At 41.8% G+C, this 23469-nt stretch overlaps 1 pseudogene; it reads right to left on the bottom strand.

Annotated features, from left to right (window-relative positions):
- Positions 1–19363: 19363 nt before the first annotated feature.
- LOC129379762 (transmembrane emp24 domain-containing protein 2-like) lies at positions 19364–21475 on the bottom strand (annotated as a pseudogene).
- Between the last annotated feature and the right edge of the window lie 1994 nt (positions 21476–23469).

Genomic DNA, 23469 nt, shown 5'->3' with positions numbered 1-23469 from the left:
TTAGCTTCACTCCAACCTGAGCGCTCTCTTTCTGCGCGATGACCAGCAGTTAATTGTCAGTTAATTGTCTAACGTTGGCGTCACACTTCACCACACTTCCGTTTAAAACCCTTTCAAAATAAAAGCATAAATTCTTATGTTAACAAATACTCGTTTTTAAATGAGGAAACACAAATTACTAATAAGGTCATTTACATCCTCCACCCTTTTGTTGAGACGTTCTAGTTTTCGCCTTAAATAGAGAATTTCGTTCTCCATTTTCTCAAACTTCCTGTTGTTTTCAAGCTCGTGCTCTGCAAGTTGAGCCTCCAGCTCCAGATATTGTTCGTTGTCCATTGTCCAAACAAATCACAGACAATGATTGATATTTTCCTGGCTGTTCCCTGGAATTCAAGAATGCAGCTCTATGATGTCACAGAAGAACGTGATGTCACAAATCGGTGTAACAGCCTCAGCAGAACAACTGAAAAACGTCTGCAGTTTGAATAAAAACAATTTGTATTTTGGGGGGCGCAAGTGAGCACCGTATGGAGTAGACGTGTTTCTTTCGGCTCCTCACCGCTCAAAATAATTTTACATTTGCATTGATATTCTACTCATTTTCGGTTCCTCCTTGCTCTGACCGACTGTCTTGACATCGAGGATGACTAAACCCAATGAATGAAGCTCTACGCGTGAAACTGATCGATTTGGAGGCCCGTTGCAGACGGCAGAATATTAAAATCATAGGATTGCCGGAAAAAATTGAGGGTGGATCTCCGAGAGAGTTTCTGACGAAGTTCATTCCAGAACTGCTTGGTTGGACTCTCTTATCAAAATATGGATTCTATTAATTACTAAAGACAGTAAAAACGTTTTGTTGACACCAACTTCCAGAAAAAAAATGAATTCAATTTTCGATTGTTGGTAAATAGAACAGATTACATTGTTTTATTTTCCTAAAATAAAACAATGTGATCATCATTTTGTTGAATGATGATCATAAACGTTCTGAATCAACCTGGAGTATGAATAATTATGGACTTAACTGTTGCTAGACCTGGGAGCTCGCCAAAGATGCATCTCCCTAAGTTTGAAGAATTAACAGTAAATGTCTGTAAGATGTTGAACATTGAGATGTTTTACTGTTTTGCTCAATTGTAATGCAATAATTTCTGTAAATATCCTTTTGGTGTTGGTAGTTGTCGTTTCGCATATTTTTAAAATACTTTTTCTTTTAACTCTGGTTTGAGCTCACAGCAGCAAGAGAATATGCTTTATTCCAAAAATGTCTTTTTAACGTTATGAGCTCAGAAAGCAAAATATCAGTTTATTGTCCGCTAAGGGAAATTTTTCTTGAAGCAAGGTGATAAAAGATCATTTAAACACACACAGAAACAATCACACAACAACACTGCAAAATAGAAACAGTTCTAAGAAACATCAGTTCTGATATGAATAAACAGACTGAACAACAATTAGTGTGTCAACACTCTAATTGTCCAGAAAACAGAAGTGGTTTTGAAATATTATTTATCTGCTTAAACACAGGAAACTTATGGTAGGTAAAATTTTTCAAAATAAAAATCAGATCTATACTTCATTTCAATTTGTGACCAGAAAAAGCTCGTCTCTTAGCAAGCTTAACAAATACTGTTATTTTTGGAAAAAAACCTAATTTTGCCGCTCTTTTGAAGTGTCTCAACACTCCATTGATTAATAACATAAGAGTTTTTTTTGAAAGAGACAAGAAACTTAAAGAAGGTAAATTTTATAAAAATAAAACTCAGGTCTTTACTTCATTTCAATTCGATACTAGAAAAAAAAGCTCGTCTCTTAACAACAGCTTAACAAATCTTGTTATTTTTGAAAAAAACATAATAATTCTGCCAATCTTTTGAAGTGTGTCAACACTCATTAGATTAATGAAACATAAGTGTTGTTGAAATATTATTCATCTACTTAGACACAAGAAACTTGTAGTAGGTAAATGTTATAAAAATAAAATCAGGTCATTACTTCGTTTCAAATTGTTACCAGAAAAAAGATTGTGTCTCAGCAACAGCTTAACAAATATTATTTTTTGGAAAAAAACAGTAATTCTGCCTCTCTTTTTAAAGTGTCTCAACACTCTAATTGTTCATAAAACATAAGTGTTTTTTCAAAAGAGATAAGAAACTTAAAGTAGGTATAACCAGGTGAAAAAATGGGTACCTGTCAAATGTATTTTTAAAGGCATGTTTTTGTTTCACCGACTGGTTGTTATTCTTGTTTTTGCCAGCATGTGGTGCTGTTGTTACAGAGAGGTCTAAAATGACCGGAAATTAAAAAAAAAACTCATTCATGTATCGTGGCACTAAAATCCAAACAGAAGAGAAGGACATTTTGTGCACCGAGACCGGTTGGAGGAAGGTGACTATATGGCCACCTGACCAGAAGATCCGAGTTCTCGAATTGCCACTGCCGTTTGTTTTACCCGTTGTTAGAGTTTAGCTCTGTGAAGCTACGGCCGCCATTTTCACTGAAGCTAACCGTTGATTGAATACGGGTCATGTTTTTTCAGCATATATATATATATATATATATATAATATATATATATATATATATATATATATATATATATATATATATATATACCTGACAATAGAGGCCCAGATCTACCACACCAGACAAGACCCAAGGTGTAGGTTGTGCAAGGAGGCCCCTGAGACAGTCCAGCACATCACAGCAGGGTGCAAGATACTGGCAGGGAAAGCGTACATGGAACGACATAACCAAGTGGCAGGCATAGTGTACAGAAACATCTGTGCAGAATATGGACTGGAAACCCCGAGATCAAAGTGGGAAACACCCCAAAGGTGGTGGAGAACGCCAGAGCTAAGATCCTGTGGGACTTCCAGATCCAGACAGACAGAATGGTAATGGCGAACCAACCAGACATTGTCGTAGTGGATAAACAACAGAGGAAAGCCTTTGTGGTAGATGTAGCAATACCAAGTGATTGCAACATCAGGAAAAAGGAGCACGAGAAACTGGAGAAATACCAGGGCCTCAGGGAAGAACTGGAGAGGGCCTGGAAGGTGAAGACCACAGTGGTGCCTGTGGTCATCGGGCCCTCGGGGCAGTAACCCCCAAACTGGAGCAGTGGCTACAACAGATCCCAGGAACAACATCAGACATCTCAGTCCAGAAATGTGCAGTCCTTGGCACAGCCAAGATACTGCAGGACCCTCAAGCTCCCAGGCCTCTGATAGAGGACCCGAGCTCAGAGGATAAGAACCACCCGCGGTGGGTGAGAAGGGAATTTTTTTTTTATATATCTGCATTTGAGAGAGAGAAAACTATTCTTCTATATTCTATTTTTTTAAGCTCTGTGTGCATCATTACTCCTGGCTTCATAGGTAAATTTTATAAAAATAAAACTCAGATCTTTAGTTCGTTTCAATTCGTGACAAGAAAAAAAGCTCGTCTCTTAGCAACAGCTTAACAAATATTATTTTTTGAAAAAACATAGTAATTCTGCCGTTATTTTTAAAGTGTATCAACACTCTTAATTTTTCATAAAACAGAAGTGTCGTTGAAATATCATTTATCTACTTAGACACAAGAAACCTAAAGTTAGTAAATTTTCTAAAAATAAAAATCAGGTCTTTATTTCGTTTCAATTCGTGACCAGAAAACAAGCTTATGTCTAAGAAGCAGCTGAACGAACAGCTATTGTTATTTTTGGAAAAAAACATAGTAATTCTGCCGCTCCTTTGAAATGTGTCAACACTCTATTGATTCTTAAAAGTATAAGTGTCTTTGAAAGACACAAGAAACTTGTAGTAGGTACATTTTCTAAAAATAAAAATAAGATCTTTACTTCGTTTCAATTCGTTACCAGAAAAGAGCATCTCTCTTGGCAACAGCTTAACAAACTGTTTTTGAAATATTATTGATTTACTTAGACACAAGAAATGTATAGTAGATAAATTTGATAAATTTGACAAAAAATATTTTTAAAAGAACATAGTAATTCTGCCTGTCTTGGAGTGTCTCAACACTACATTGTTTCATAAAACATAAGTGTTGTTGAAAGATTATTTATCTACTTAGACACAAGAAACTTATAATAGGTAAATCTTATAAAAATAAAACTCAGGTCTTTGGTTCGTTTCAATTCGTTGCAAGAAAGAAAGCTCGTCTCTTAGCAACAGCTTAACAAACATTGTTGTTTTTGAAAACAGTTATTCTACCCCTGTTTTGAAATGTCTCAAACTCTAATTGTTCATAAGACATAAGAGTTTTTCCTAAGAGATAAGAAACTTAAAGTAGGTCAATTTTATAAAAATAAAACTCACGTCTTTTGGTCGTTTCAATTCGTTACCAGAAAAAAAGATTGTGTCTTAGCAACAGCTCAACAAATCTAATTTTTGAAAAAAAAAAAAAAAAAAACAGCAATTCTTCCACTCTTTTGAACTGTCTCAACACTCTGTTTGATTAATAAACATAAGTGGTTCTGAAATATTCATTTATCTACTTAACACAAGACACTTGGAGTTGGTAAATTTTATAAAATAAGATCTTTACTTTGTTTCAACAAGAAAAACAGCAGCTAAACAAATATTGACCCAAAAACATAGTAATTCTGACGGTCTTTTGAAAGTTTGTCAACACTAATTGTTCATAAAACATCAGTGTTTTTGTAAGAGACAAGAAACTTATGGTATGTAAATTTGATTAAAAAAACAAAACACTTATCTCTTTAATTCATTTCAATTCATTACAAGAAAACAAGCTTGTCTTTTAGCAACAGCTTAACAAACATTGTTGTTTTTGAAAAACAGTTATTCTACCCCTGTTTTGAAATGTCTCAAACTCTAATTGTTCATAAGACATAAGAGTTTTTCCAAAGAGATAAGAAACTTAAAGTAGGTCAATTTTATAAAAATAAAAACTCACGTTCTTTTGGTCGTTTCAATTCGTTAGCAGAAAAAAAGATTGTGTCTTAGCAACAGCTCAACAAATCTAATTTTTGAAAAAAAAAAAAAAAACAGCAATTCTTCCACTCTTTTGAACTGTCTCAACACTCTGATTAATAAAACATAAGTGGTTCTGAATATTCATTTATCTACTTAACACAAGACACTTGGAGTTGGTAAATTTTATAAAAATAAGATCTTTACTTCGTTTCAACAAGAAAAACAGCAGCTAAACAAATATTGACCCAAAAACATAGTAATTCTGACGGTCTTTTGAAAGTTTGTCAACACTAATTGTTCATAAAACATCAGTGTTTTTGTAAGAGACAAGAAACTTATGGTATGTAAATTTGATTAAAAAAAACAAAACAAAACACTTATCTCTTTAATTCATTTCAATTCATTACAAGAAAACAAGCTTGTCTTTTAGCAACAGCTTAACAAATATTGTTTTTAGAAAACAGAAATTCTGCCACTCTTTAAGTGTCTCAACACTTCATTGATTAAAATAATATTTAAATAAAATTAATATTTAAATAATCTTTATTACCCCTACTCTTTATTAAGGACAGTGCACATTAATGAACAATCAACACTACTGTATAGACTGTAAATGGGCCAGATTGTAGCATAATTGCTAATTTACATCTGTAGTTCTAGACAAGGAGACCCAAACAACAAAAAGACATTACAAACATACAATCAAGAATTAACAAACATTCACAAAAAAACACAGTAAAAAGTTAGTTAGGTTTTTTGAAATATTATTTATCTATTTAGATATAAGAAACATCTAGGTAAATTTTATAAAAATCAAATCAGATCTTTAGTTTGTTTCGTTACCAGAAAAACAGGGCTCAACAGGTGTTGACACCTCAACATATATTGTTGTTTTGAAAAAACGTAGTAATTCGGCCGTTGAAGAGTCTCAACTCTTAAGTGTTTTAACAACAATTTGAGGAAGAGAGTAACGTGGCACCCTTTCAACTTGGCATTCCCCATTGAACAACCACAGAATACATAGCTCTCTGATCTCGGCCGGGGGGCTCCAGGGAATGGCTCCCAGGGTTGGGCACTGTCCCAAGGAGTCCCCAGGAAAGGCCCAGTCCGGTGCCAGTCACCTGGCACCCTTGCAACTGACCAAGCCCCAGTGAGCATCGTTCTGGGTAAACGGTTCCCAGACCCTGGATCACGTCCAGGGACCACCGACTTACCTTCTGCCACCTAACCTTTACCCTAAACCTTACAGGTTTAGTGCACCCAATGCCTGCATGGAACTTGGCTGGATCCCTGGTTCTAGAGACTCTGAAGGGGTCCCTTCAGAGTCCCCTGGTATCCCTTCAGAGTCCCCTGGTATCCCTTCAGAGTCCCTTTAACTCTGCAAGTTGAGCCTCCTGTGATGGTCGAGAGGTTTTAGTCTCAATAAAGAAAATAGTAGTCTGCAAGGATTGTACACAGAGTCTCAATCAAGATTCAATAATTTATTTACAAAAACAGCTGGTTAAAAAAAGGAGGCATAGACAGTTCCTGACAAGAAATCAATACACAAGTTTGTGAGAGATTCTTAACTGGCCCAAAAACGGGGAAAAGGGGGCGCGGTCCTCTGTTTCCAGTAGAGGTCCGACCGATCCTCCGGTTCCCAGCGAACCTCCAGCGGCGACCTAGCAGTCCCCACTCCTACAGTTGGCCGCCAGATCAGCAGCACTCCTTGGGGCCAGTCCTCCATCTCCAGATTAAATCTGAGAGAGAGTCTTAGCTGGCCCAACAACAAGGGAGGGGAAAGGGATGTAGTCCTCTGCTGCTCCCAGGCCGACCGATCCTCCGGTTCCCAACAGACCTCCAGCTGCGATCCGCAATTCCCGCTCTTCCAGCTGGGCTCCAGCTCCTCTGCGGCGTCCAGATCAGCAGTACTCCTTTTGGGCCAGTTTGGGCCAGTCCTCCATCTCCAAACCTCCAGTCCACCTCCGTCCTCCTACAACCGACGTCTGTAGCCCACCTGGTCCATCTGCCCGTCCAGCTGCAGCCGTCTCACCTGGCCGTCTTCTCCAGCCGTGTTGTACCAATCAAAACATGCAACACAACAACCCAACATTTAAACCAAAATAATCTAGGAAACTAACTAACTTCAAAATACACAGTCCAAACAATATAAGAATCATAAATTAACTCAAAAGAAAAACAAGATCACCTTGCCACACTCCAGCTCCTCATTTTTTTCTGTGGCCATTTCTCAACAAAGAAATCACAGACAAGCAATGTTAGATAAACTGCATTAATCTAAACATCCACATAATATCTTGAATCAACTCACATACCTGTTCAAAACAGAAATAACCCAGTACAGCAGTCTGGGCTCTGGCTTTCCCTCACACACCTTAAACGATCAAAGAGCAAAAATAACCAAGTTGTTTCGGTAAATTCAACAAATGTCGCTGTGGTGGGAATTAAATACCCAATACAGTGCTGCACCTACATAAAACAATTGAAAAGCAATATATAAGGACTTGTAAAGTCCTGAATCAAATTGAATATTTATGATGGATGAGATACTTTGGAAGGAAGAAAGCCTGAAAGGCATGGACATTAAAATCAACATTAATGGTATCTGGTTATTTGTGGCGTTCACTGTCTAGTATTTTGTTCGTACAATACTTGAATGTCAAGCGAACGCTCAATTTTGTGACGTAGGTGCATACTTTTATCACACTGAAAATTGGAAATAACGCACGACGGTGGCACACCCATAAACGAAAGTGATATGTTTCTACAAAGAGAAGTAGATGTCTTTGTGTTTATATGTGGTAAATTATAATATCATGAACAAGCGATTCTCCAGTTGTTCTTTCGTGGTCGCTGTTCACACATCTGTGGTGCTGAAAATGCACTGGTTACTTTTTCTACCTTAATGTCATAACACGAAAGAGCAGGTTACTTGCTGTTATAGTGTGAGATTTTACACTACAGCAGCAACAAGGGATCATTTTGACAGCTGCATTTAAACCTCTATTATAATGAAGATACATTCAATTTCATTGGCTATCATTTTTTAAAACCAAATCAAAAGTGAACGAATTTTAACCCAATAGCAGGCGTTTAAATATGCATTAAGTTTCTAACTGTGTCAAAAGTCAAACTGTTACAAGATACCAAAGTAATCTTTAAAATCAATTCATCTAAGAAATGTCACAATGTATTTCTATAACTCGGTAACAACTGTAATTGTATGAATGACAGTTCTAAACAGCAAGTCTGAAAGTACTTTATAGGAGCTGTTTCTCCTTTCTTAGTTAAATCTTATTTAGATTTAGTTAATTTTTATTTCTTCCTTATTTTCTAGTTGATTTATAATTAAAATTTTTGTTCAGTTATTTAAAATAAGTTTGCTGGTTCACTTAAGTTAATTAATTAAATTTTGGGACGTGGGTGTTACACAGTACAGATTTGAACTAGCACATTATGCATGTGGGTGGTCAAAAGGTTTTTTACCAGTCTATTCAGTTAGTCATCAGTCAGTCTATCCAATCGGTCAGCCAGTTCATAAAAACAACAGGTGTAGGAATCAGACTGAAAGAAGTAGTGGAATCCTGTGAGGCCTGTTACTTGTTTTGTCTGAATAGTGGAATAAAACAAAGAACTGCATTTTGACCTTTTGTAGAATCCATGATGCACCATTTGCACTATTTGAGTTGAATTCACCTTTTAGTCTTACGTTTTGTTACTTTTGAATTTGAGTTTTGGACAAATAGTCAGTACAACCTAAATAAACATTATTTTGTAATTATGACATAAAACAGTGACTATGCCTAATCCTTTTTATAGCTGAGGTTAACAAAAATGTACTCAATTTTTCTGTTTTATGTTACAGGATGAGCTGGATGACACAGCACAACTATGGAATACACACCACATCAGGCCATCTAAAACTTGCACGTTCCCAGCGGTCGGCCCAATGTGATGTATGCCCTACCTGAACTGTACAGAACTACAGACTTCCTCACTCCTTTTGAAGTAGAACAGATTCAACTGTGTAGAGATGCATGCACTTTTCGGCAGACCATACCATGTGATTCTGCTGTGTATGACATTTGCAATGTTTTAATGGCAGAATATGGTCTAATGACACCATCAGATCCATATGATTCTGTGAAACTGTACATGTTACTGAGAGATGCCATTAGAGGATTACTGTGAGTATTGACTGGAAAGAGCCTGCCATGTTAGGGTTCCAAAAATAGAAATATGAAATACAGCGGTCCTAATTTGAACCTCAGGCTGATCCCCTGCCTAAAGGAACCTCAGACTGAAAATCTTTTGGCCTCCAAGTCACTTAAAATAGCACTTTTAAATACCAGATCACTCTGTGCTAAAGCTCTATTAATTAATGATTTCATCACTGAGTATAATGTTGATGTTATGTTTCTGACAGAAACATGGTTGAATGACGATAATGACCAAATTGTACTCATTGAATCAGCGCCTCCTGACTACAATTTTTTAAGTGAGAATAGAAAACATAAAAAGGAGGAGGCGTGGCTTCTATATTTAAAAATACCAAAACTGTAGTAAAATCTCTTTCGGTCATTTCACATCTTTTGAGTATCTTGGAATTCAGGTTAAAGGCTTCAAACGAACTTTGACACTAACTTTATAAAACTCCAGCATATGTGGAAAATTTCTTACTGACTTGAATGATCTTTTATCTCTCATATGCATTGATTATGATTGTTAATAATTGTTGGTGATTTTAACATTCATGTGGACAAACCCGAAAACAGAGGAGCAAAAAAGCTCTCTGATATTTTAGAAAATTTTGGTTTAACACAACATGTTAAACAGGCAACACACACTCAAGGACACACACTGGACCTGGTTATCAGTAAGGGTGTGACTATTTCCAATGTCTCTGTAACTGATGTCGCCCTGTCGGATCACTTTGCTGTTATCTTTGAAGGTTCTTTATTCTTTGACCCACTTGGACAAACAGCTACTGTCACAAAACGTTCTTTCACAGAAAACACAACAGAAACATTTAATCAAATCTATTCTTCCTCCTCACCCTTAAGCTGTAATGATGTAGATCAGTTGTTAGATGATTTTCAGTCTAAAGTCTCATATATCATTAATTCCATTGCCCCATTTAAAGTAAAGGTTTTGACTGGTAGAAAGAAATCTCCATGGAGAAATGCACAAATAGTTCGGTCTGCAAGACAAGTCTGCCGCAGGGCAGAACGATAATGGCGTAAAACTCAACTTCATGTTCATCATGACATCTACAAAGAAAAACTACGTAACTATCACTTAACACTAAAACATGCAAGGGAGGCTTTCTTTGCAGATGTGTCATAAACAAAAACATCAATAATGCTCGAAACTTTATTTGCAACAGTTGACAGGCTCACAAACCCTCCTGTGACGTTACCACATGAACTCCAATCTAATGCTGCCTGGAACAGGTTTTCCAGCTTCTTTTCAGAGAAAATCCAAAAAATCAGAGGATTAATCTGCACATCAACTTCAAAGCCAGAACCATTGCTGTACCAAAACAAAACAAATACAGAAAAAATGACCATTTTCAACTACTTAATTATAAAACTCTAGAAGAAATTATAAGTCAATTAAGTTCAAGCTCCTGCTGTCTGGATGTCCTACCCACACATTTCTTTAAGAAAGTCCTGCCTGTTATTGCTACTGATCTGATCCAAATAGTAACTCATCGCTTACATCAGGTGTTTTCCCCCAGGCCTTGAAAACAGCAGTCATCAAACCACTGTTAAAAAAGAACAACCTGGACAAATCACTATTGCAGAATTACAGGCCAATCTCAAATCTCCCATTCATCAGCAAAGTTATTGAAAAAACTGTGTGTAAACAATTAAATAGTTTCCTCATGATGACCAACTGCTTTGACACTTTCCAGTCTGGTTTTCGTGCTCACCACAGCACGGAGACTGCCCTTGTAAAAGTATTCAATGATATTCATATAAATACGGACTGTAGCAGAACCACGGTGCTGGTTCTGTTGGACCTCAGTGCAGCTTTTGACACTGTCGACCATGACATATTATTGAATCGACTTGAAAGTTGGGTTGGACTCTCTGGTTCGGTGCTCGACTGGTTTGAATCCTACATAAAGAACAGGGATTTCTTTGTTTCAATTGGAAACTTCTCATCAAAGAGGTCAAAGGTCACATGTGGGGTACCCCAAGGTTCAATCCTAGGACCCCTCTTATTTAATATTTATATTCTCCCACTAGCTCAGGTCATAACAGGGAATAATATTAACTACCATAACTATGCAGATGACACACAGCTCTACATTACGATGTCACCAGGTGACTCTGAACCCATCCAATCACTGAATAAATGTTTAGAACAGATAAATGTGTGGATGTGCCAAAACTTTCTCCAACTGAACAAAAATAAAACTGAAGTCATTATTTTTGGACCTAAAGAGGAACAATCTAGAGTCAATGCACAGCTTCAGTTATTACAACTAAAAACTAGCGATCAGGCCCGAAACCTGGGAGTAGTGATGGACTCGGAGCCACATAAAGACCAGAGCCACATAAAGACAGTAACAAAATCAGCCTTCTACCACCTGAAGAACATCTCCAGGATTAGAGGACTAATGTCTCAGCCAGATCTAGAGAAACTTATTCATGCGTTTGTCTTTAGTCGCATTGATTATTGCAACAGCGTCTTCACAGGTCTGTCCAATAAATCAATCAAAAAGCTGCAGTTGATCCAGAACGCTGCTGCTCGCGTTCTCACTAGAACCATGAAGATAGAGCACATAACACCAGTTTTAAAGTCACTCCACTGGCTCCCTGTAGCTCAAAGAATAGATTTTAAAATACTGTTGTTAGTTTACAAATCACTGAATGGTTTAGCACCACAATACATCAAAGATCTGCTGTTGTTGTATCAACCTTACAGACCTCTCAGGTCTTCTGGTTCTGGTCTGCTCTGCATCCCCAGAACCACCAAAAGAGGAGAAGCAGCTTTCAGCATCTACGCACCAAAACTTTGGAACAAACTTCCAGAAAACTGTAATCAGCGGAAACCCTGACTTCCTTCAAATCTCAAGTAAAAACGCACCTCTTTAGAGTTGTATTTGAAAAGGAATATGTATGGATTTGATTTGTGGCTATGTATGTAATCTTTTTCTTTTTTTTTTTTTCCTGTTGTGGGCAACGGGGCCCGGCGAATACCCGTGGTTAAACAGACGGCGGAGTCCGGCGGTAACAGGCGCTTAAATTCCGTGTCAAAGGGAAGGGGGAAGAAAGAGGGGAAGAAGGGGGAAGAAAAAGAAAAAAAAACCTTGGTATTTTATTCTATGTTGCATGCCTTTGTGTTTTGTGTTTATGATGTAAAGCACTTTGAAATGCCTTGTAGCTGAAATGTGCTATACAAATAAAATTTGATTGATTGATTGATTGATTCTACTGCTTGAAGACCAAGTACAGAGGCAACTATGAATGTCTTGGACAACCTGACTGGAAATATGCCATAATCAATGAGTCCTTTGGCCCAAATTTGGCTTACTGCATATCACCTCTCTTTGGAAAAGTCTGGTCTGAGTTTTGGCACCCTCTCCTCCTCCCCTTCACAGAGCTCCAAGAACTGCTCCCAGAAAGCTGTATACACGTCCCTTGACACTCCACTGTCGTCCACAGCCATTTCATGATTAAATTCCATTCTTAATTCTGATTCCATTATGCTTTTGTCTATGAACAACTTAAGAAGGTCATCTATGACTATGGCACAGCGGATATGTGCATACCTGGTCTTTGGGATGTCCTACATCTCCAGTGGAAGACGGTAGTGCATAATTTTCTGTTGAAGGGATCATGTGTACTACAGCTGTTTGTGGAGCCTGGAATATAACATGAATTAGAACAGTACATTTTAGTTGTCATATTTTCTTCATAAGACAACCAAGAGTTTGAAAAGACATAGTAATAATTTAGATATGTAAGTATCTAATTTAGGAACTTCATGACATTCATTACATTGGTGTAACGTTATTTTTAAAAATGCAAACAAATCATGTACAGAAGCAAATAAAATTTTAAAACAAAACACATTTACTTCTGAAAAGTTTTCGGCTTCTGTCTCAGGATGACTGGCCATCATGGGAAGAGTAGAAGCAAGCTCACCATCACCATCTTCTGACCTTGATCTCCCCAGCGTCCCTCCAGATTTTCCCGGCGTCCCTCCAGGTCTCCCCGGCGTCCCTCCAGATTTTCCCGGCGTCCCTCCAGGTCTTCCCGGCGTCCCTCCAGACTTTCCCGGCGTCCCTCCAGGTCTCCCCGGCGTCCCTCCAGGTCTCCCCGGCGTCCCTACAGGTTTTCCGGCGTCCCTCCAGGTCTCCCCGGCGTCCCTCCAGATTTTCCCGGCGTCCCTCCAGGTCTCCCCGGCGTCCCTCCAGGTCTCCCCGGGTCCCTACAGGTTTTCCCGGCGTCCCTCCAGGTCTCCCGGGTCCCTACAGGTTTTCCCGGCGTCCCTCCAGGTCTTCCCTGCGTCCCTCCAGGTCTCCGGGGTCCCTACAGGTCTCCCGGCGTCCCTCCAGGTCTCCCCGGTGTCCCTACAGGTTTTCCCGGCGCCCCTCCAGGTGTCCCAGGTGTCCCTACAGGTTTTCCCGGGGTCCCTCCAGGTCTCCCCGGCGTCCCTACAGGTTTTCCCGGCGTCCCTCCAGGTCTCCCCGGCGTCCCTACAGGTTTTCCCGGCGTCCCTCCAGGTCTCCCCTGCGTCCCTCCAGGTCTCCCGGGGTCCCTACAGGTCTCCCCGGGGTCCCTAGTCCCTACAGGTCTCCCCGGAGTCCCTACAGGTCTCCCCGGGGTCCCTAGTCCCTACAGGTCTCCCCGGAGTCCCTACAGGTCTCCCCGGGGTCCCTACAGGTTTTCCCGGCGTCCCTCCAGATTTTCCTGGCGTCCCTCCAGGTTTCCCCGGCGTCCCTACATGTCTCCCCGGGGTCCCTACAGGTCTCCCCGGGGTCCCTACAGGTTTCCCTGGGGTCCCTTGAGGTCTCCCTGGCGTCCCTTCAGGTTTCCCCAGGCTCCCTACAGGGTTCCCCAGGGTCCCTACAGGTTTCCCCGGGGTCCCTACAGGTTTCCCGGGATCCCTACAGGTTTTTCCGTCGTCCCTCCAGGTCTCCCCTGCGTCCCTACAGGTTTCCCCCTGGGTCCCTACAGGTTTCCCCCTGGGTCCCTACAGGGTTTCCCCGGGTCCCTACAGGTTTTCCCCGGTCCCTACAGGTTTCCCCAGGGTCCCTACAGGTTTCCCCCGGGCTCCCTACAGGTTTCCCCGGGTCCCTACAGGTTTCCCCAGGGTCCCTACAGGTTTCCCCGGTCCCTACAGGTTTCCCCGGCGTCCCTACAGGTTTCCCAGCTCCTCCAGGTCCCCGGCTCCCTACAGGTTTCCCCGGGGTCCCTACAGGTTTCCCCAGGGTCCCTACAGGTTTCCCCGGGTCCCTACAGGTTTCCCGGTCCCTACAGGTTTCCCCGGTCCCTACAGGTTTCCCCAGGGTCCCTACAGGTTTCCCCGGGGTCCCTACAGGTTTCCCCGGCGTCCCTACAGATTTTCCCAGCGTCCCTCCAGGTCTCCCTGCGTCCCTACAGTTTCCCCTGGGTCCCTACAGGTTTCCCCAGGGTCCCTACAGGTTTCCCCGGCTCCCTACAGGTTTCCCCGGCTCCCTACAGGTTTCCCCGGATCCCTACAGGTTTCCCGGGGTCCCTACAGGTTTCCCCGGGTCCCTACAGGTTTCCCCTCCCTAGGTTTCCCCAGGTCCCTACAGGTTTTCCCCTACAGGTCCCAGGATCCCTTTCCCCCCTACAGGTTTCCCTACAGGTTTCCCCGGCTCCCTACAGGTTTCCCCGGGCTCCCTACAGGTTTCCCCGGGGTCCCTACAGGTTTCCCCGGCGTCCCTACAGATTTTCCCAGCGTCCCTCCAGGTCCCCTGCGTCCCTACAGGTTTCCCCTGGGTCCCTACAGGTTTCCCCAGGGTCCCTACAGGTTTCCCCGGGCTCCCTACAGGTTTCCACGGCTCCCTACAGGTTTCCCTGGGGTCCCTCCAGGTCTCCCTTGCGTCCCTACAGGTTTCCCCCTGGGTCCCTACAGGTTTCCCCCTGGGTCCCTACAGGTTTCCCCAGGGTCCCTACAGGTTTCCCCCGGGTCCCTACAGGTTTCCCCGGGCTCCCTACAGGTTTCCCCGGGGTCCCTACAGGTTTCCCCGGCTCCCTACAGGTTTCCCCGGGCTCCCTACAGGTTTCCCCAGGGTCCCTACAGGTTTCCCCGGGGTCCCTACAGGTTTCCCCAGGGTCCCTACAGGTTTCCCCGGGCTCCCTACAGGTTTCCCCAGGGTCCCTACAGGTTTCCCCAGGGTCCCTACAGGTTTCCCCGGGGTCCCTACAGGTTTCCCCAGGGTCCCTACAGGTTTCCCCGGGCTCCCTACAGGTTTCCCCAGGGTCCCTACAGGTTTCCCCAGGGTCCCTACAGGTTTCCCCAGGGTCCCTACAGGTTTCCCCGGGCTCCCTACAGGTTTCCCCAGGGTCCCTACAGGTTTCCCCAGGGTCCCTACAGGTTTCCCCGGGCTCCCTACAGGTTTCCCCGGGCTCCCTACAGGTTTCCCCGGGGTCCCTACAGGTTTCCCCGGGGTCCCTACAGGTTCCCCGGGGTCCCTACAGGTTTCCCCGGGCTCCCTACAGGTTTCCCCGGGCTCCCTACAGGTTTCCCCAGGGTCCCTACAGGTTTCCCCGGGGTCCCTACAGGTTTCCCCAGGGTCCCTACAGGTTTCCCCGGGCTCCCTACAGGTTTCCCCAGGGTCCCTACAGGTTTCCCCAGGGTCTCTACAGGTTTCCCCAGGGTCCCTACAGGTTTCCCCGGGCTCCCTACAGGTTTCCCCAGGGTCCCTACAGGTTTCCCAGGGTCCCTACAGGTTTCCCCGGGCTCCCTACAGGTTTCCCCGGCTCCCTACAGGTTTCCCCAGGTCCCTACAGGATTCCCCCCCTACAGGTTTCCCCCGGGTCCCTACAGGATTCCCCGGGGTCCCTACAGGTTTCCCCGGCGTCCCTACAGATTTTCCCAGCGTCCCTACCGATTTTCCCAGCGTCCCTACAGGTCTCCCCGGCGTCTCCTTCCTGCTGCTATCCTGACCAGCCTCTGAGTCCTGAGTCCTCTGTACCGGAGACCATCAAAATTTGCACTTGAACCCGATGCAGACATCAAGACGGGTCTGGAGTACAGCAATACACCCAATCCCTATTCCGAAGCCTAGGGCAAAACATTTTAAGAGAGATGTCTTCTGCACTGGCACGTCTTCATCCAGCTTGTCCATGTTCAACTCTCTATCCTCCACCCTTTTGTTGAGACGTTCTAGTTTTTGCTTTAGATAGTTGCATTCCTCTCGCAATTTCAAAATTTCGTTCTCCATTTTTTCAAACCGCCTGTTGTTTTCAAGCTCGTGCTCTGCAATTTGAGCCTCAAGCTCCAGATATTGTTCATTGTCCATTGTCCAAACAAATCGCAGACAAGCAATGTCGATAGGAGAGCCTTCAACAAATGATTGATATTTTCCTGGCTGTTCCCTGGAATGCAAGAATGCAGCTCTATGATGTCACAGGAACGTGATGTCACGTTTCCCCGCTCCAGCAGAACAACTGAAAAACGTCTGAAGTTTGAATAAAAACAATTTTCATTTTCTATTTTATATTGTGAAACTAGGAAAAAAACATCTACACCATTAATCAATGAAAATATGAATTCCTATTGAGTCAGTGATATTTATCATATATATATGAAATGTCCGATGACAATTTTAGGATTGAAACTTAATTTGCTGTTTCTGAAATGTGTCCCTGTAAAACACGCTGTAACTTATCTAGGTGTTAAAAGGTCACAGGAACAGGTAGTAATTTTGCTCTTGTTTGCGAGTGTTCAAAAGAAATTCAACAGTCGGCAAGAAAGGGATTTAAGCAGAAGGAATGTTAAGGGCGCCATATGTTTTTTCACCAGTAGATGTCAGTAAAGCGCTTTGTTCTGATCTGGACAAGATTGCCTTGGAGTTTTTTTTTTTTCTCTATAAAAATACTGCACATAAAATAATAATAATAATAAAATGGGTTTTTAAATTCTGTAGCAGGAGGTTTAAATGTTTTGACATTTACTGTCTTTAATCAAATAGTAAAAATTAATCTGATTAAGAGTTTAAAAAACTCTTAAAAAAAAATTGAAAATAAAACTTTCATGTGGAATATTTTCCCAAATCATCTGTTCAGCAAACCAGGGTGTATACATCTGTTGTTGTGTTGTATTTTTTTCAGTTAGGAAAACATCCAGACAAATCAGCTAAATTTCATCAGCAGCTACATAAATCATTACTGCTGTGAAACTGGGTTGATGAAAATATTAATTTGATAAGCCAGTTACTCGATACTAATTGTGAATCAGCGACCTGCGATCATTAAATCATGGAAATATATAATTAACATTGCTTTTTCACCCCGAGGTTTGTACTATAAAGTACCTATTTTTCATTTGGCTTGACCAATTCTGATTTTTTTTTTTTTTTCTTCAAAATTGCTGAATTTTCGTATTTTCCCATTTAAATTGCCGGAAGCGAAGCTGGTGAGGCAGCAGAGAGTTGAGCCTCAAGTTGATCAACCTCTCACTAACTGGAGCATGTTCCTCCTGTCTGTACGTCACCAATGGCAAAAAAAAAAACATTTGATTTTTCCTAATTTAGCTTCTGTAATATAATGTATAGTGTACCACCCGGTACCTCCTGCTGACTGTTGGCTCTGCTTCTCCTTAATGTTTCTGCCAGGTGGGTAAAAGCCGCTGCTGATGGGATCTGGCCTGGAAGTGAACGGCTGTAAATAGAAGACACTGCAGAACCTCAAGTGTTAAAGGAAGTTTCGGCCCAGAGCATTTAGAGGTTATGAAATAAACGTCAGAGAAAATACTGCAGCAATAATTAGAACCGCAGCATAAAGCCAAACATGCCGCAATTAAATGAATCAAAATGTCCCCAAAGAATCGGCGGGCTGACATAGGGGCCAACGGGGGATTCAGGTAGATTCCAGAGATGCAGGTTGGCTCAAAGTAATATGGGGCCCTAGACAGACGTTTAACATGTTTAAATATCAGTGAATCTGTTAGAGGGAGACCAGATTTATTGTTCTAGATCTCAGATGTGCAAACATCAAAAATTATATATAGTTAAACCCCTTTGAGCTTTTTGTTCTATAAATCAGTCTGCAGCCAACTTGTTCTCAATGTTAAGATTTATTAGGGCTTAATTAGTAAAATGGCAGCAAATTAGCTTATTTCATAACTGCATAACCTTTGACCTCTCCTCTGGTCTGTTTAACAGCTAGTCTCAGATCAACTCAGCCCTCCAGACCATCAGCAGCAGAAAAGGCAACTTTATTCCTATTGGGGAAAATATACTACAGCTGCTTTGCATTGTGCCCACATGATGGCAATGACACAGTTTGATCCAATTAGATTCTTGATTAATAATGGGCTGTTGCTGTGTTGTTGTTCGGTCTTTTAGGCACATCCCTAAACAAAGGCAAATCTTTCGTCCTAGACATCTGCTGCTCAAAGATGTTTTAACGAGACAAAAAGTCGTACAGAATATTTGCTTTATTATGAAACCTGGGGGATTTGTTCACAGAAAGCCATCCTTCATTTGTACAGACCCATGAAGCAGGTTGTTGTTGCAATTACAAAAACAAAAGGAGACACTGTGTCCAGAGCAGGCTGAGGTCGCCAAAACTGTTTTAATACAAAACTGAAGCACGTTTGGTTCCACGCAGCATTCAGGGACCGTAGGAATTACACGGCGGCGCTCTGACGGCTGCGTGGCACTCAACATGCTCCAGAAACTAAACATGGCATATTGTTGTGAAACCCAAACCTGACGACAATTCTAAAAGCAAACTAAGCCCAAACAAAAATATATTAAGTGTACAAACTCCCAACCGCCCCCTTTCGACCCACGCCCTCAGTCAACATTTAATATGGATTTCAGATTTCATTCACTTTTGTTTCGGAGCTATCATCCAAATAGCTCAGTTAAAATCTGACCCTCAACGACCAGCAGTCGAGTTTTAAACTGTAAAAACGTACTAGACATGTGAACAAGTGGTCTGGTTGATTAGTTAAATACACAGGGAGCAGAGACGAACCTCCATGAAAATGTCCACTGAGTTCCCCTTGGCATGTTCCACTTTCAATCCAATAACAGTGGTAGAGGTTATCTCATTTTTTATTTTCTTAGAAAGACCAGCTGCAAGATGAATCCTTAACACTTCAAAACATGAGTGGAAATGGTGAACTTTGACCCTTACGAACAACCCTCCACCTCCCAGATGCTGCATTCCAATTGAAATCCTACATCCCCCCTGTGGTGACTCCGCTCAGGCGTTCTGACATTTTTCTTGCGTTGCGCTTGCAGAAACCTCGGCCATTTGCGCCAGCGAATGCTTTCCTGCCGAGAAACCGGCGCTTAACTAGACTTTAATCAAACCTCGACAAAACCTGGCAAACCCAAAAGAGAAAGAAAAGAATGAAAGAATCCGACGTCTACAAGGAGACTCTTTTGGCCATATGTTTCCAAACATACAATTAAAGAGGGAATTAAGCAGGTAACAGAGCAGCAACAACAAAAATATTCATCAGATCAAATCATGTGTTGGCTTTTCTCAAAATGGCCAGTCTTGTCTCTCAGTGTGGAAATAACTGTCTTGGTGTTGGAGGAGAAAAAAAACAAACAAAAAAAAAAAACTGTGGAGGACACACAGGGATGGATGGATGGATGGAGGGAACTACACCACTCGTCGCACTTCAAAAAATCTCTTCAAGTAGTAAATCTGTCCGAGTGTCATGGCCACCAGAAACGAGGGCTTCGAAGAAGGACCACAGACCACTCTGCTGTTGTTTGTGTTGTCGTTAACTAGAAGGACAAAAACAAACAACAAACAAAAAACACAGCAGACAGGATGTGAGGATAAATTTTACTCCGCTTTATCAGAACAAACGGTTGCTGGGTTGCGTCCTTACCCGCTCTGTGTATCCTCTCACGGACCTCCATGTACTCCTGCTCGTGCTTCACCGCCGTCATAGCGACGGCGAGCTCGTTGATCATCTCCTCCAGCTTTTTTGATGAGCTGAAACGAGCAGCGAGCGAGCCGTTAAACCCAGAAGGACGACGCGTGCAGAGGACGTGCGTCAGGCTTCTACGCTGTACATGCAAAAAAACCGTCTTGCATCCGAGACACGATTCCTTTACAACTACAGTTCTGTGGAGGAGTATTTGCTCTGCTTATGGATTTCATCTGACTCGCATTTAAATGATTGCTGTCAAACTTTAAAATATATATATAAAAAGTCACACTTGGATAACCTGAAGAAAATGGACAGACAGGTGAAAGTGGAACTTTTTTTGGGGAAAGTTGCCCCACTTTTCAGAAAAGTGAACCATACAAACAGTGAAGCATGGTAGTGGTAGTATGATGGTCTGGAGCTGCTTTGCCGTTTTAAGACATGAATGATGTGCTGAAACCATAATTTTTCTTTCTTCTCTCTAAATGAAAAATCTTGAAATAATCAAGTGTTTGGATGTTTATGCAGCAGGTTCACCCAAACAAATGGAAGGTTGCTGAGCAGTTGGGTCACTGTGTGCGCTTAAAGTGATGAGATGCTGCAAAGTAACCTTAAACTGACACTGCATGTTCATCGGTTCATTTCTGTCTGATGCTCTTCAGTAACCAAGAAAGACGAGCTAAACCTGCTGAAATCCATAAAAGAAGCAGATACTTTTTCATAGCACACCATTTCTCTGATACTCAGTGCAAACAGTTAAAAAAAACAAACATTAAGGCCGCATCTGTTGCAAACAACATCTAATATTAGTTTATAATATCAAAACAAGACTGGTTAGAGAAAACTCCACAGTGCATCCCAAATTTAATATGACAGTTTTCACTTATTCTGCCTTTCTTTTTTCCTACCATCCCAGCTGTCACCACCTATAAAGGAGGGAAATTTACCCAAGTAAAGTCAAAAAGAAATTCAAACGAGAAAATCTTTAAAATAGAAACAGCATCACATAAACGGGCCGTGTACTCAGACGTGGCCGATCTGAGTACCTTCCGTCTCCATGTCCTGGCCTTTCGGCGCCTCTCCGATGTCGATGGTGAACATGACGATCTTGGGCGTCATGGTGGACATCTTGTTGCTGAAGCAGAACCTGTAGGTTCCGTCCATGTGTGCAGCCACGGAGTATTTCCCACTCGACTCTCTGTCTCCTTGTAAATCTGTTTACCAATCAGCCCATATCTGAAGAGAGAACAATATCTGGGTAAGAAATATGAAAGGGTGCAGTTTCACCCAGAAAACTTGCTAAGGCTGGTGGTAGGAGGCGCTGCTGTGTTTGAGTTAAACAAACAACTCAAATTGTGTAAAATAAAAACTCCTGACCTCTGGCTCCCTATATATGCGCATACTGGCATAGGATGTTGCCATTGTGCTTCCAACAGTTTCACTAACGAGAGGCTTGTTAACCCGTCTTTGTTTGCCATCACAGTTACTGGTGTACAAACAAATGAATAAAAACAATGCAGCCTGGTGGGGGGAGTAAAGCCTGGAGGCCCGTCAGGCTTATGAAGCTCTGTATGGGGCAGATATGTGGTAAATTCTTTTTTGACAATTTTTTTGCCATAGTATATCCACAAAAGCACAACAACACTCAAATAAAGGCCCACTCGCCTAGAATCTCAAAAGAAATTTTCAGTAATGTTCAATTTTTATGGAAGGTTTAAAAAAAATGACAGGGAAAAAGTGAAGTAGTGAAAAGTTGACCCATGTAACACCACTATCCATCGCTGCTACGTCTTTTTCTTCTCTATGAGGAGAGAGATGTACTTGTGATCTTTAACCCGCAGCCTGTGGTCTCTCACTCTTGCGATAATACAGCGACTGTCTATATTTTTCCTAATCTGCGCTTCCATCGACCTGTGAAATTAAGCATTTTGTGCAACGTCATCTCTATCTGATTAGAGCGTCTCCTGCCAATAGACCGTCCAACTGGTGAAGCAACACTACTACTCCAAACAGTCAATTGCGATATGAATATTGCACTCCGGTATCATGCAGTATTAGGATTAGTACAACAGGGTTACCCTTACAGAATATTTTACTAGCAATTCATTCCAAGTTAAATATAGACCAATCAGCATAGATGCGACTCTGGTCAATAAATTACGACGAATGGAAATGGGTAAAATTGATCACTTTATCAGTGGGAGGAACTCAAATCATAATATGCCATCATATTGATCCTCTACTCAACTCAAATGAGTCAAATCTCACTTTGAAGCTTCTACAATACAAGAGCACATCCTAAGAGTATAAATCAGTGATGCACATATCGCAATACACAGGTGTTATCAACAATAATACGTCTCATAGAAAGTTTAATGTTCAATTCATAGATTATTCACGAAACACCAATCCAGAACCGCACAGCATTCTGGGGATGAAGGCAGAGTAAAGTCTTCAGCCGCTCAACCTCTCAGCTGACTCGCTCTTTCATTACCTAGCAACAACCTGTTTTGGTGTCTGGAAAATGAGCCGTTCCAAAAACCTTCAGCTAACCAAGTCACAATCTGAGGATGCTGCGATGTTGCCTGGCTTCCATTGGCTTAAAGTCTGTTAAAAATATATATTAATCACCATTTGCTAACCATGAATTTAAAAAAACATTAGTAGACAGTATTTTTTTTAACTGCAGATGCAACCTTTGCTACAAATGATGCTTTTATGCTACATATTGCAATTTTTTTTAAAACTGACTTAAACTGAATTATGTTTTTTGTGTGTATTTTGTTGTATTTCTAATGTGTAAAAACAGGCTTAAATACAAAAAAATCTGCAAAATGCCGATGTTTTTTTTTTTGTCCGATTAATCAATTGTCAAAAATCATAGTTGGCTGCAGCTTTAATCAGGACGTGTATGTGTTTGGCTCAGTCTGAATGTCTGTCCTTCCGTCCAGGTGAAACCATCTTGGGTCTGAGGGAGAGCCTGACGTGGGCCACATCCTGCCTGAAGGGAGGACTCCTCTGTGGCCGTGTCCTCCGGGGGAGAGCTGTTCCTGCGCTTCATAAGCCTCACATCCCTGGAGCATCAGGTGACGCGTGTTTCACGTTGTAGCGTTTGTGACGGCTGACAGCGTGAAGCAGGTTTTCACGTCGCTGCGGAGTCATTTCGAGCCACGTTTTTGAGCATGCCCAAAATTCAGACTTTGATTAGGCCACTTCAAAACCTTTACGTTAGTTGTAATATTTGCCAGTCGCCATTTTCTTCCAAATTGTTTTGGTGTGATTTTAAAAGGCCAATAATTCCTCGTATGGGTCACCACTGATCCATGTTTTTCCAAAATAAAAACTCTTGACCCAGATCAGTGTCTGCGCTTCATAACAGGCGTTTCTGTCTCCAGGACTTGTCTCGCTGTAAGAAG

The sequence above is a fragment of the Poeciliopsis prolifica genome, unplaced genomic scaffold, assembly GCF_027474105.1.
Source record: "Poeciliopsis prolifica strain line A6 unplaced genomic scaffold, Auburn_PproV2 SCAFFOLD061, whole genome shotgun sequence".
NCBI classification, from domain to species: Eukaryota; Metazoa; Chordata; class Actinopteri; order Cyprinodontiformes; family Poeciliidae; genus Poeciliopsis; species Poeciliopsis prolifica.
Note: the sequence above shows the minus strand (reverse complement) of the source record. Positions and strands in the feature narration are given on the sequence as shown.